This window comes from Lycorma delicatula, chromosome 8, assembly GCF_047948215.1.
Source record: "Lycorma delicatula isolate Av1 chromosome 8, ASM4794821v1, whole genome shotgun sequence".
NCBI classification, from domain to species: Eukaryota; Metazoa; Arthropoda; class Insecta; order Hemiptera; family Fulgoridae; genus Lycorma; species Lycorma delicatula.
In genome coordinates this window covers 33,143,910-33,156,189 of record NC_134462.1, presented here as the reverse complement: position 1 = coordinate 33,156,189, position 12,280 = coordinate 33,143,910, and the positions used below count along the sequence as shown (strand labels likewise).

Sequence of the window (12,280 nt, the reverse complement as noted above, 5' to 3'; positions counted from 1 at the left end):
AAGTTTTAAAATTAGAAAAAAATCAGGACTTTGCAAATTACAAAATGGCGGCCATGTTTATTTTTCAATCCGTTATATCTCCATAAATATTATTTTTATCAAAATGTATGTTAAATCAAAATATTTTATAAATTATTAAGCCTTTTATTTTGAACAAAATTACATTTTATTTTTGAAAATCGGTTGACAAATAGTCGAGTTACGGTAGAAAATTGATGTTGTAATCTTGTATTTGTTTTCGTGTTCACTTTACGTTCAATTTGATGAAACGTTGATTGTTTTTATTTATTGTTAAAACTAGTTTTGTAAATTAGTACCAAATTAAGTAATAATTTTCTCACAATAATAGACCTAACAATTATGACACAAAATTACAACATCAATTTTCTCTTATAACTCGACTATTTGTTAACCGATTTAAAATTTCATTTTGTTGAAAATAAAAGACTTAATATTTTAGCAAATAATATAAATTTTGATAAAACTAATATTTATGGAGATATAACGGATTGAAAAATAAACATGACCGCCATTTTGTAATTTGCGAAAGTATTTAAGTCCTGATTTTTTGCTAATTTTAAAACCTTATTACCAAGACGCTTTCCAAATATTAATATGATTCGTCTATCCGAACTTGAGATATAAATTATTATATAAAAATTACAAAATGGTGGACAGCGAGAGAAAGAAGGAGAAATTTTTCCTAAGGATATTTTTTGTATAGTTTTACAAGTAGAATCAGAAAAAGTATAGTCAGCCCACCATTTTAGAAACACTCTGTATATAATTGAAAGCAACTGTTATCATAAGTTGAACGATAAATTTCAAACCCTGTATGGAGTTCTTATTTAATAAGTTACATATGTACAATATACAAATTAATATACATATGTACATGTCATAACCATGAACAGAGGCTAACACTTATAACAGTAATTACGATTATTCATCGTGTAGTAATAATAATAATAATAATAATAACAGTATTACAATATACCATAATTACAAAAAAGATATAATCAGTAAATGATGAATTTTAATTCAGAATTACAATTTAATCTACGGTTGGTCTCTTGAAAATTCTCTTGAAAATGAAAGTTCATTACAATATTATAACCTCACAATATATTCCCATTAGCAAAAGAAAATACATTCCGAGTAGTTTTAATTTAAAATACCGCTAGATGTCGTGATCAAACAATCCGATTTTAAACGGATATAGAAATTTCGCGGAAGTATTTAATGTTTAAAAAAATTGTTCACTGTAAATAAAACGTTTATTTTATGTTAATTTTATCTATAACTATTGGGTACAAAAAAAAAAATTCAAATTTTCAATTAGATGTAAAATTTCTCTTAAATCGCTTACGTAAAGCCCATGAGAAAAAAATACGTACATAGATTAAAAAAAATGTTTTCGATGTATAATTTCCTAAAAATTACAATAATGTTAACAGTGTTTGCACACGAACACTGTAAATATGCTCAACAATAACAAATTAATATACAGTTTTTGATATTTATTTTCAATGACCACTTTTATGTTAATGTGATTTGATTAAAAGAGGAGAAATCGGATAATTTACATTTTAAAATTTGTGAATGTAACTGTTATTATTCCTAGTTTTAATTTTAATATACTCATAAACAATGAAGGTTTGTCATTATCAAATAATGTTTAATTTATATGAATTAACGTAAATATTAAATTTGTCATAGCAAATTCCACCTTGGTAGTTTTGTAAAAACAACTAATAAAAGAAGATTTATAACTTTGCAAGTTATATCAATTCTTTTATTTTTTATTATATTCATCTTTAGATTGGTTTCATCTGGATTCCCTCAATTTTTCTTCTCCTGAGCATTTTTATACATCTATATATATAAAAATGAATGTTTGTCTGTCTGTATGTCTCTTATGCCTTCCTAAACCGTTCATCCGATAGCGATGAAACTTTGGGGAATGGTTGGACGCATGCCAGGGAAGGTTTCTGAGTTAGTTTGGACCCGCTAGGTGGCGCTGGCGTCGAGATATTTCGAAAAATTGATTGTATTTATGGCCTATCGGACCATAAATACAATTTTTCAATTTAAATTATCAATTTTTAAATTGATAGGAATGCTGTGACAATAACCAATGCTAGGAAAGTATTACAACTTTGTTGCTAGTTTTTTTATATCCTTAACTACGCTATTTCTTTTTCTTTTTCTCCTTTCTATGTTTCCACAGCCATGATTCTTAGCCGAAGGCAATTTTTGTGGTAGAATGTAAGAAAATCTCCGATCAAGATATTTTTTTATCGTGTTTATCAATTTTTTTTTTTATTTCTCATTTTATCCAATAAACTATTCTACTTTCTTTGTTATTTTTTTACAACCATGTCTTAAAAGTATTGTATAGTTTTCTTATATCTGACCGAATTCAGATCTGTATCTGCAGTATACTCAAAACAAAGCATAATCTTTTTCAGTTCAGTCAAAAATCCTTGTTGCTATCAGCAATAAATATTTTTATTCTATTGCTTTTTATTTTATTTTATTGGTAGCATCTTGACCTTTCATTCGGAGTCCCGAATTCGAATCCCAAATAAGTTTCAAGCTTATTTGGTGATAACAACAAGCAAAATATATTTGTGATCAGTTAATTAGTCATGCATAGTTTGTATAAATCACATTAGGAACAACAAATATGCTACTCAACAGATAAAAAAATATTTATCCCGATATTTTTCAAACTGGAATACGAAACACCGTAATAAAACCTTATTCGAAGCAGCTACATAAAATAAAACACGATAAAATGTGGAAGTGTTTAATGACTGGGTTGGTAACTAAAAATAAACTAAACAAAATCAAAACACGTCACGTTCACCCTTCGTAGGAAACACTGTCCTCCTGTTTCTTCTATCTTCAATATTCCGATTCCAAGATCTCCGGACTGCAAATATTTGGGCTTTCATCTTGACCGACGACTTGCTTGGGCAAAACATAACAAATTTAAGCGAACACAGTTGATTTTCAAGTTTAAAAACATGTACTGGCTGGTAGAACATAGATCATGGCTTTCAATAGAAAGTAAATTATCGATTTATAAATCAGTTTTGAAGCCTGTTTGGATTTACGGGCTTGAATTGTGGGGTACGGCATGCAATACCAGTGATGACATACTTGAACGCTACCAGATAAGAACACTGCGAAAAATGATAAACGTACCGTGGTAGATAAGCAGTAGCCTCATGTATAATGAATTTAAGTTGCGAATCGTTCGGAAAGAAATCTGTCTGGTCAGGCTACGTTATCAAAATCGTTCGTATCGGCACCCGAATTATTTGTCGGTCAATTTATTGGATAACACGATCAGTGATTTTTCAAGATTGATAACGAAAAATATTCTTGTCATTTCTTTTTTCATTCTTTTTGTCATTCTTATCTATTCATTTTTTTTTATCGTTAAGTCACCAATCCCTGGGTCTGTGACTACTTAATGTTAGTTCAAATATAGATCTTATTTACTTATTATTCAATTATCTTGCTGAACAGATTGTAAAGTTGCTGTGTCGTTATAATAAAAATAAAAAAATTATGAGATGTGGTATAGTTTTGAGTTGAAATTCTTTATAGATAATTCATGTTTACTAATACAAAAAGAAAATAAATAATTTTCGAAAATCCTGAATAAAAATTATTAAAATTTGCCCAAGTAAATAATAACTTTTACTACTAATGCAATAGGCATACACTTTAATGCTTTAATTTAATTTAAAAAACTTTTTTTTACTGTAAAATACTTATTTTTTATTATAGAACAATTACATAATAAATCATTATTGATAATACTTGTTTTACTAAAAAGAGACGTTAAGAGAGAGGCAATGAAAAAAAGAGATAGAAAAAGAGAGAAAGATAAAATTACTATTATTATAATGTAGTAATATAGCCTAAATATGAAGGAAGGTCAAAGTACAGCGACCAAGAAAACAAGCACAAACAATAATATTCGATCCAGTGTACTACATCTAATATTAGTGTGTATTAATGGTAATAGAAGGATAGAATTAGGATAACATAGTAGCCTATAGATCCTGGGTAAAATAATAAAGGTCAAACAATTTAAGTGATTGTCGGTCGAATCGGATTGGCCGCTAATGCGTGCCGGTGAGCGTGCGTCGAATGAATGGCCCGGTCCGGACATTCATTGTTCATTTCGCTTCGGTTATATTATTATACTACATTATTATAATATTATAATACACCCTGGTATAATATAGTATAGATTTAAGAACAACACCCGTTCATTTTCTACCCACTATTTTATAATAGCCGAATATAATAATGGCACTAGCCCGTATTAGTCTATATTCGTGTACACGCATATTGTGAATGTTTATACGTTAAAATTACGGTATAAAAATTCAAATAAATTTAGTATACGAATAGATTTGGCGAAAATAATCTATTAAATTTGGTGAACTATATATGGCTATAAATTTCTTCCAACATAACGATCAAGATTACTAAAAATATATGTATTAATTAACTAGAAGTAAATCGAAATTGTTTGTTTAATAATGATACAAACATTAATTTTTATATTATTGGCAAAAAATTGAGTATGTTTATTTCACAAAAAAAAGTTTGATGTTGATATATCATATCAGATAGGAATCACTCAGCTTATAATATGATTATAGAGCTTTTTATGGAAAAATTTACATAGATAAACTTGCAAAAAATTTTGTAATTTATTATAGAAAACGGACTATTGCAGTGATTTCCAAACTGTGCGCCGCCGCGCCCCGGAGAGCAGCGGTCTCTTTACAGGGGTACAGTCTCGGTCTCTTTACAGGGGCGCCGCGAAATATTGTAAAAACTTCATTATTAATTGAACCAAGACATTTATAATTTTTAATTTAATGTTAATAAAGTAAAAAAAATAATGAAGATACACGAGTTTTATTTATTTTTATCTCTTACTTACGAATAGTCATACTTTTACTTAGGGTAGGACGCCATGGAACAATTTTAATTGAAAAAGGGCGCCGCGACTCGGAAAATTTTGGAAAACACTGAACGATTGTATTGTATGCATATGAAATGTAGATTTTAGAAAGCATAAGAAAATTTACAAAAGTGTATTCTTTGATTGATAAAAAAGTCAGAACAAACAGTTTGGCGAACGGGATTGAAGTTGTACGGTTGGAAAGAAGTAAAATATCTAAAGGTAAGAAAAGATTAAATGTGTAGTATATAGCAAAAGTAGGAATTGTCCATAGAAGACGTAAAAGAAGTAATTTAGTTGTCCGTAGAAGAAGTAAATAGAAGGATTAACTAAAAGATAAAACGTTGAAAAAGGAAAGGAAGAAGTGAAAGAAAAAATTACGGATTGAATAAAAATTATTACATAGGGCTCTGTGGAGACAATACCAGAAGGCACTGATCGTGAGTGAAAATCTGAATTTGAATGCTTCTTGAAGATCACAGTGAGCGGTCGTTCTTTTCAGTACGGCTGAGTGGTGTATTTAAGAAAAAATCAGTACCAGTAGGACCAAACTGATAACATTTTTCTGTTAAGTTTTGTTTTTAATAATAAAAGTTGATTTTTTTGTTTTTCAGAGACTTTATTACATAATTTTTCTCAAAATTAAACTCTCTACAAGTTTTGATAATAAAATTTACGCATTTATTATTTTATTCATTTAACAAAATTATTGTACTTCAAACCCCCCCCCCCAAAAAAACATGTTTTTCAACAACAAATTTTTCGGTTTTACGTTGGATATCATGAAAACTATGGGAGCTACAGTTCTGGGATCTGTTTAGTTCTTTTTTTTAGGCTAAAAATAAAGAAATTAAGTTATATACTCCTTAAAAATTTCAGTATGTCTTATTTCACCAGGGGAACTGAAATCCGGGCGAAATGTTTCGCTAGCCTTAACTCGATATCAAGCGTTTTCAGACATATTTTTGAATGAAAATTATTCCTTATTTCAAGCACTAGAAACAGTTCCCCAATTATTTCTCTTTGCTCCTGAAACATTCTATATTTAACATATAGCTAAATATATCATTTCAGGATAGGTTGGGGCAATAAATTTTAATTATATATTTAGTAATTGGGAGTATAATGTACGGTAAAAGGGACTAGTTAAACGGTCACCAGACCATGATTAAATTTATTTATTTAATTTAGCCTAAATTCGACGCTAAATTTACAAAATTCAGACACATGACGCATGCCATAAATAACTACTTACTTCTCGTGACTGGGCGTGATCTTTGCTCAATAACACACTGAACTAATTTTATGACTGATTGACTTAGGAAATTTTTAACTATTTCAATGCAGTATTTTTATAGCGTAATAAACATACAATTAGAAATTATGTACGGTTTTTATTCTACATAATTCGTATACAGTTTGTTAAATAAATGTTAATTAAAAATTGCGATAAAATTCTGGAATGATTTTAGCGATTGACTAATCATTGTAAAGTTCATGGAGCAGCAGGATGATAACGAAAAAATTTTAGAAATTTTTTAATAAAATGTAATTTGAAGAGTTACTGAATTGCCGCAACGGTAACTTAACGCGGCACACGTAAAATACTAATATTGATAGATAGTTTTATACAATTTACTTCATATCCTACCTAATTTGAATAGAAATCGATTAATAAAATGATAATTTATTTCAATTCGAAAATTAATTTTTTTTATTCAGTAATTATTAGCTTAATAAAATATCAGCTGAATCAGAATTAAATAATTTTTTTACGTTAGTTTTAAATGAAAAACTTAGGTCCAAATCTATTTGCTTTAAAAGTACACAAAATAAATTATAAGTTTCAATTTAATGAGAATAAAAAATCTGATGTGGGCACACATAACTTCCTTGTACACATATTAAATTACATATACAAAATTTGTTTAAAATGAAAAGTAAGTAAAACTTTTCATATAACGTCTGATATTTTTTTATTTTTTATTTTTATTGAATTGTTATTATTTATTTAGTTATTATTATTTATCGTAAATTTTTTTTACAATCAGAGGTTAATAATTATTAGTAAATCAATATATTTAAATTTAAAAATAAAAAAAAGGTAAAAAAAGCACCGATGTGCCTTCCCCTTGTAAGATCAAAATATTTCATTAGTTAAAATTTTATTTGGCTCTAACTCTGGAATCAATGAAAATAAGTACCATTGATGATATATCGTTGAAAAGCTCTCAATAAAGGCTTATTACTACAGTTAAGAAAAAGTCAAAAGTCATGATACTAACATAACATGAGGTACAAAAAACATACCGAAAGCTAGCAAAACACCGACAGTAATATTATTCTCAAAAAAACATTACAGCAGTGCGTCTTTTCTTTCTTAACTAAAACCTGGAAATCAGCTCTTTTGGCGCAGAAAGTTTTTTCAATAATTTTGTGAAAATTACCTCCTAGTGATAAAAATATAAACAAAAATTTAGCATTCCATATGGAATATGAAATAATACCTTACATGAATATTTTTTTAAAATCATATTAACCACTATGTTTTTAATTAAAATTTTAGATGATTCAAATTTTAGATAATTTTTGGATACTTTTGGTTCAGTCGATTGGAATTAAAAAGGAAGGTGCACAACTAGATGTTCAACAGTCCTAAATCCAAAATTTCAACATCCTACGGCTAATCGTTTTTGAGTTATGCAAGATACATACATACGTACGTACAGTTATCACGCCGAAACTAGTCAAAATGGATTCAGCGATGGTCAAAATGGATATTTCCGTTGAAATTTAAAAACCGAAATATTTCGAAATCACAATATTTCTTTTACTTCGTACAAGGAAGTAAAAACATTGAATCCGACAAAAATGATAACACATGTCTTACCAGCTAAAAAAATAATAATACATACACTTTTGTTAATAACGATTTTTTCGTATTAAAGAATGAAATGTTTCAACAGAGCATTCAAATTTCATTAACTTAAAGCGTTTCATGCAGTCTTCTAAATTTCGCAAAAACCTAAAAGCAGTTTACATAAAATAATCAAAATAATGATTCAACTTTTTGTTAATATATCCTCACTCCTCATTACATTATTTTTGTATGGTATTAATACCGTACTTTCCTTCGAAAAGACGGTATACGTTTCGGTCGTATGGTTAGAGTATCGGGTAAAAATGAATTTTTTTTACGTTTTGAGAAACGAGGAATATGAAAATACCATTCACTTAAATTGTGGTGTCCTAATATATTTATTTACTGCCCTATGTATAAAGTTTTGTGACTCAAAAATCTCCAAACTATTGCATTTATTTCATTGAAATTTAGATATGCTCTAGTAGTGCATCTGAAGTTGTGTATGTAAAACGATGAAGATTTGTTGAGTCGTTCTTCAGTTACGCTCAGTTTAATATCGAAAAAATTTGAGCGGGGCAAGATAGAAGCGTGGTTAGTTATGACGCTGCTTTGGAACGTTGACATTTCTTTATCTGCGGTATCTATTGTTAACAATATTGCTCAGCTTATTAAGGGAGCGTTATATACTTTGAGGATCATGATGTCTGGGTATGTATTTTTTATCTAAGGGTAATGTTGACTGTGTAGTGTAGTTTATTTTTCGTACAAACTTATGCAGTGATCATAGTGGTGAGTGAATTCAAAGTTTTTGCTCGTATGAGGAGGTTCAAAGAATTTTTTTTTTAACCTTTGATTAATAAAATAACCAAAAATCAGACTTGTTTGTTTTTTTTAAGATAAATCTTCACCATTTAGAAGAATCAAAGAGTTTTTTGCCTTTCGAATCAAGCTAAGCTTAGGCCAAGTCTGTTTTGAAAAAAATAAATTCAGCTTAGACGCAACGACTGTTGTATTTTAATTCGCCTTGGAATAAGGTTATTTTCGGTGATAAAGCATATATACTTAAATTTAATAAGTTTTTTGGCATTAGAAGAAACTGTCATTTAGAAATGTTAAAAAAATTAGATGTCTGGCATAGATAAATTAGAGAATTCATTATCTTAAATCGATTTACGACCGCATTTAGATTCAGTATCCCAATTTTTTACCATCTAAAACAAAGTGGAAGAATCCTTTAAAGTTGAATTCAATTCTCTTTTTATATACATCGGGGAACCTATTAAAACATGTATATTAAAATAGCTAGAGTTTCAATTATATTATTTTTTCAGGGAACCTTTTAAAACATGTATGTTAAAATAACTAGAGTTTCAATTTTATTATTTTTTCAGAAAATAAAGAAACGTGGTTTCCTTTACTCGGTCGTGCAAACAATCTATCAAATGCACCCAATTGGAACTTCGCAACCCGTCATCTAAAGGATCATATTTGATGAATATCGTAATCATTTGGTTATACTTGCCTCAACTATATATCAGGACGAGAACTTTTCGAATGATGACGGTAAATATGTTGAGTTTAAAAGATTAAACGATAAAAAATTAAAATAAAACATAAAATTCAAAACTTATATGTAATGAAAAAAAGATAGTTTAAAATATCCTTTTTTATTTTAACAAAATAAAAAATTGAAATACATATAAATTAAAATTTTTTTTTACATTTAAAAAATATACATATTATTTTAATTTGTAAAATAATATCCGTAAATAATTCAATCATGACTATGTCATAAAATAATAGGATTCTGTTTCATCTAATAGGTTGCGAGTTAAAATATTGCAAATATAAATACTCGTACAATATTATATTAACGATTAGTGTGCAATACCGCTTTAGTAACTAAATCTTATAATATAATGAAGCAAGCATGGTTTTATAAGCTGTTTAGATTACACGATTGTGTATTTATATATATTTATATGCGAGTGTGTGTTAGAGTGTTCGCACGCAATGGATGTACTGGTTATGTAAAATATATTATAATATTAATATGATAGTTACAAAACCGGTTTAATTGGAAATATTTCACAAATTATAGTGAAGATGATGCAGATATCATAGTATCAAATCAAAAGAGTTCCCTCCAGCCTTTCTCTACTCGGTGATATACCTGTTCCTTGTAAATACCAGTCTCTACACCATGTATTCGCCGCCACTCACTCGGCATTTCAATTTTTCGCTGCTGTTTGTGTTCATGTATATGATGATAAACATATTTATATATTTTTTCTAAAAAAAAAAAAAGTTGTTTAAGGTTGTTGGGTCAATCGTATAACCATGATAATCCAATACGTCTCACAGATAATTCTGTAAACAGCAACGTTGTTATTTTCATTAACGAAGTAAAAGTAATAATATTTTCAGTACTTGTTTTGTGAGCATTTTAAAGTACCTAATGGCATACGGCGTAATATCTATTTGTGTGTTAATTAATTAGCGTTTTCTTTTTTTTTATCATGTAATATGAATTTCAGGACCATAGGGCACGTTTTAATGTTGTACTATCTTATTATTTCTTGTTCACGTATTCTCGACATCAATAAATAAATCTACTATATTCAAGTTTTCTCATTTCTTTATAATTTTACATTCATAAATAGAGATGAATAAACATAAAGAAAGCGTAAACAGATGCAGGAAAAGTAAGAGAGAGTAGAGAATGAGAAAGTTAGATATAAGTGACAAAATTTGTTAAACTTAATGATTATTGATTACAAGGCTGAAATAAGGCTTGTGATCGGCACGCAAACATTCACGAAAAGAAATCAAAAATGGAACCCAATTATAAAAGTATTTGCCCAGCGTTTTTACTTATTAACGTTTATTTTTTTAACGTATTATATAATAAGATGCTTGTGTGTGTGTGTATATATATATATATATGTATATATATATATATATATACACTTTATAACTCTCTATCTCTTTCTGGTCCACTCTTTCTGGTGAACAATACAAATAAAAAACTGCTATATGCCTTTAGCTTTTCTCGACTGGTAAAACAAACAGGCGAAAAGAATTACAAACATGGAAATTTAATTCTCAATTCCGAGAAAACCCATATCCTATTCTCGCGACTGCCAGAGATATCTATGTTAGGTAAAAAAATACAGTAAAAAACTTTCTTTCTAATACGGTATTCTGCCTATAAACAAGTTCCCCTTTTTCACTTTAAAAAAATATAAGCTTATAAAAACTGACTTCTCACATAGAACATTAAAATAATGCAATATATGTATAGCATGAGCGTTTCGCTAATGATGATAAACATAAGGAAGCGGTCCTTAAATGGTTAAAGAAAATTGGAAGAAATTGGTATGAGAATGGAATTGAAAAACTTGTCTCAGGCTATGAAAAGTGTTTAGAAAAACTCTGTGATTAGTCGAAAAATAAATAAAAATTAGAAAAAAAAAGTTGTATTATAAATATATGTTTGTTTCATAGACGGGTTGTAACTTACTTTCTGATCGTCCCTCGTACGAAACAGGAAGCACAATAATTATTTAGTTTTTATTAAATTTCAAAAACGGTAACATTTTAAGATACGTTATATAGTTTTACTTTTCAAATACATATATATTTTAGCGGGTAATCCCAAATTTCCATGCAAAGTAGTTAATAATTTATCAGTAAAATTTTGAATGATACAGGGCATTCTTTATTCTGTTTAGCCTCCGGTAAGTATCTTTTAGTACCTTTTAAGTAGTAATACTTAAGATTCTTTTATACATCAATTAGGTCACAACCAGATTGTCACATACCCCCTTTCCCTCAAAAGAGATCCCTTAAACGCGGAGGATCTTAATTTTTCCTAACAAACGCAATCCCTACATTTAATAGTAATGCTTATAAATTAATCACTCGATAAAGAAAATGTAGTAAAATATTTGCGTTTTTGTGATTAAGTGTGATCCCAAATTTTCTGATCAGAAAATCATCTGGAAATCATTTTCATCTGGATAAAATCGCCTCGATGTTCCAAAAGAATGGGCAGCGTAAAGATTATTAAAGTATGTAGACAAAATTTTCTTAAAATGAATTTTTTCTATACTCTTTTTCTGTTTAGCCTCTGAAATCACCGCAAGATATTAGTTCAGAGGATGAGTGAGGATGATATGTATGAATTCAAATGAAGTGTAGTCTTATACAGTCTCAGATCGACTGTTCCTGAGATGTGTGGTTAATTGAAACCCAATCACCATAGAACACCGGTATTCACTATATAGTATTCAAATCCGTATAAAAGCAACTGTTTTTATTATGATTTGAACCTTAGAACTCTCGATTTCAAAATCAGTTGATTTGCGATGACGAATTAACCAACATATATGTGGGCTGTCTTTTTTTTTTCTTTA

General features: G+C 28.6%; 1 protein-coding gene across 1 annotated transcript in view; it reads right to left on the bottom strand.

The window, feature by feature from the left end:
* LOC142329101 (uncharacterized) overlaps positions 1-12,280 on the bottom strand; it is a 490,682-nt gene that overhangs the window by 117,061 nt on the left and 361,341 nt on the right. The window lies entirely within an intron of this gene.